This window comes from Toxorhynchites rutilus, chromosome 2 (genome assembly GCF_029784135.1).
Source record: "Toxorhynchites rutilus septentrionalis strain SRP chromosome 2, ASM2978413v1, whole genome shotgun sequence".
NCBI lineage: Eukaryota > Metazoa > Arthropoda > Insecta > Diptera > Culicidae > Toxorhynchites > Toxorhynchites rutilus.
The window spans coordinates 118,933,622-118,936,854 of NC_073745.1; the positions used below are offsets into that span (position 1 = coordinate 118,933,622).

General features: G+C 38.8%; 1 pseudogene; it reads right to left on the reverse strand.

The window, feature by feature from the left end:
• Positions 1-207: 207 nt before the first annotated feature.
• LOC129772168 (U4 spliceosomal RNA) lies at positions 208-284 on the reverse strand (annotated as a pseudogene).
• Positions 285-3,233: the final 2,949 nt, after the last annotated feature.

Genomic DNA, 3,233 nt, shown 5'->3' on the forward strand with positions numbered 1-3,233 from the left:
TTCATCAGCCCTTGTCAGTAATACACAACGTTTGTAATATAAAATTTCATTCTTGAAAATCTGGCTTGGCTTGGACACCATCCTTCTTTATTTCGCGACACCATGCGTGACACGTATATGTGGCTTCTCTGAAAAAAAAACTACGGATGGGTTATACCTATGATATAACCGCAAGGTTGACGTAGGACTGCCGTTGGCTTAGTAATCATTTGTGTTTTTTCAATTAGCAATAATCGCACCTCGGATGTTCCTCATTGGGTACGATATCGCCGCTGCGCAAAGCTATCTTTTGTATGTATTTATTGAATTGCAAACAATTCCCAATTTAGGTAAATTCATGCATTATGGTAGTGGTTATCTTCTGTAGGAGCATTGTGCCACTGCGACCATTAGTTAGATCTATTGTAGTGCGAATGGCTGTCGCAGCAAATAGTTATCAACATTTTGTATAATCATCAAACGGTATGCGTAGAAGTTCAGTGAGCTGGCAACATGAATTTTGTCTAATCATCAAACGGTATGCGTAGAAGTTCAGTGAGCTGGCAACATGAAGTCGTGAAGGTTTTGAAGTCGGTGTTGAGAAAACATTCTAATTTGCAAATGCGCAAACGATTAAAAAAGTACCCGCTGATTGCATCTGATTTGCAATGTCAATTTCTCCAGGTTTCATGGGTTTGAAATCTGTGTTAGAGAAATATTCCGATTTGCAAAAGCACAAACGAGTACAAAAGTACCCGCTGATTGTGTCTATTTTGCAATGCCGATTTCCCCTGGCTCCATGGTTTCGAAGTCTGTGCTAGGGAAACATCCATTCATTCCAGCGATGGTAGCTCAATCGTTGCGCAATCATAACTGAGAGGATTTCTGAGCGACACTCGCTTTTACACCGATTGGTGTGATTTCAATAACCTGTTTTGAAAACAATTTTTAGGCTATTGAAACAAGTTTTTGGATCAAAAAGTAACAAGCTAGAACGCGTAGACATTTTATCTTTCGAATGAAGTGTTTATCATACCATTTCGTTCAGTTGTTTAGGAGCTCAAAATCTCGTTCTTCGGCGTAACGCTTCCGTTTTCGAAACTTTGAACTTACACTCCAGTATAGATATGAAAGACGTAGTCCTACGTCAAAAAGGCCGAGTACCATTGGATTAGAATGTCATAAGCAGCAGCGTAGTGTACGGGTGGCAAACCCGGCGTTTGACGGAGGCGCTGACCCGTTGGAACGCCAAAATTCAAGAACTTTCAATAGCGATTTTTCCCCGTATTATATTTTACTTTTCAATTGGGTAAAAAAACATCCATCATGAGTAGTTGCTTCTGTCCGTACATGGAACCTATAACCTCTCTTTGATATTCGCAAAATCATCCAACATCAGATTATACAAATTCCCTTTCGATTTTACCGCTACGCATGCCTGGGCGCCCCCAATGCTATGCGATGTTTTACAGTTATTGCTTAAGCTGCATTATAAGAACGCATATTTCTAGATAATGTATGTGTTTATGAAAGGCCTAAATCCGCACAAACAAAATTTATTCTCAAAATTCGAGGTTTTATCCGATTATCACCAAATCTTTCGGCACGAAATCGACATCATTCGCCTTATACCACTCTAGCACGTCCTTCGTGTAGGGTCATAATGCCAAATCCAGCCAGAAGATCGTAGAACCGTCGTGAAGATGCCTTTGGAACCACTCTTCCGAGCACACCTGTCCATTAATGGTGCTTGCGGCAATGAAAGGTGTACTCCGCTTGCCAAATTAAGAACATCTTGACGGACTTCGACATCTTTTGTATCCGGAGGTTTTCGGGAACATCCAATTTATTCTTGGCAGTCACATACAGGTTTCCTGGAATCTGGTTCAAGTCCACCTTCCCAAATGTCTCGTCATCCATTACGTAGCAGTTTCGTCAATCTCTGGTTGTACAACTTCCGGGCACGGCTGTTTTTCGTCACGGCTTGGGGACTTCTGAACCTTAATCGTACGTAGTTCAGCTCGAGTTTTGCTATTCCTCACGAAAGTCTTGCTCACATGCAACTTTTTAGTCACATCTCGATCTGAGGCGTTCGGTTTCCGTTCCAAAGCCCCAACCACATGTTTTTTATCGTTCTCCTTGACCTGACGGTTTTTTTTTCCGGATCTTCGTTTCTGATCAACAGTTAGATGTTCTTGGAGCCGTTTTATGATACCAGACACCGTGGAATTTGCGATTCCCAACTTTTATACCGATAGCACGATGCGACATATCCTTTATTCTCGAAGTATTCGTGTAAAACTACTTCGCGCGCACTATTTTTTCGTCGTCTTTTTCAAAACTTTTGTGCACCTGGTGAAATCAACTCACAGAGAGTAAATAATACACATTAAATTATATTTATGCAAAATTTCAATCAATTTTACCCATCAGATCACAAGTTTTTTCAAGTTCAGTGTGTGCAGATTTTAAACGGTACACCCTTTATGATGTACTGAAACGTTTCCGTGAACGAACAACTGATATTCAGAAGGATCAGAGGACGTTACGTAGTGGTAGTTACGATCGGAAGCTGATGTGAATGAATGGATGACAAAACATATATGATGATGGTTTAGGCGAGGGATTTGCAGCTGTGGACAGAAAACCAAGGTTCTCGTCACAAACAAGGCAATGGACTCCAAAATGTATAAGGAAGAGTGCCCGCAGAAACGTCTCCTTCCGTTTATTAAGGCACACAAAGGTCCGGTGTAAGGCACTTTGACTTTGACGAATTTACGCTAGATTTACAACCAGACGGCGCAGCGATTGAAATGATGATGTTTTCCTTTGAATTTCCCGGAAGTATCTGACGAATTTCATGCCAACTCGACTGGTCGTTGATAGCACCATCTCAGATAGCAGTGAAACGTTGTGGGTGTAAAGACATGGGTCATTTAAGCAACTTTGCATACTTGAAATATTCGAAAAATAATTAGACTACTTTTTGGAAAAAGCCAATTTTTTTCTTAATTTTTTACAAAAATTTATAACTTAAAAACTATGATACCCACAGAATTCATGTTAAAAGATGAGATATTCCTATATTATTTAAATTTTCACAAAAAAATACCAAAAATAAAAAACAAATTTTGCTGACAAAAAAGTTATTTTAAAAATTAAAATTGATTTTTCTCAAAAACGTATTGTTTTAAAGTTCTCAAAAAAAAAAAAAAAAAAAAAAAAAAAAATATATATATATATATATATATATA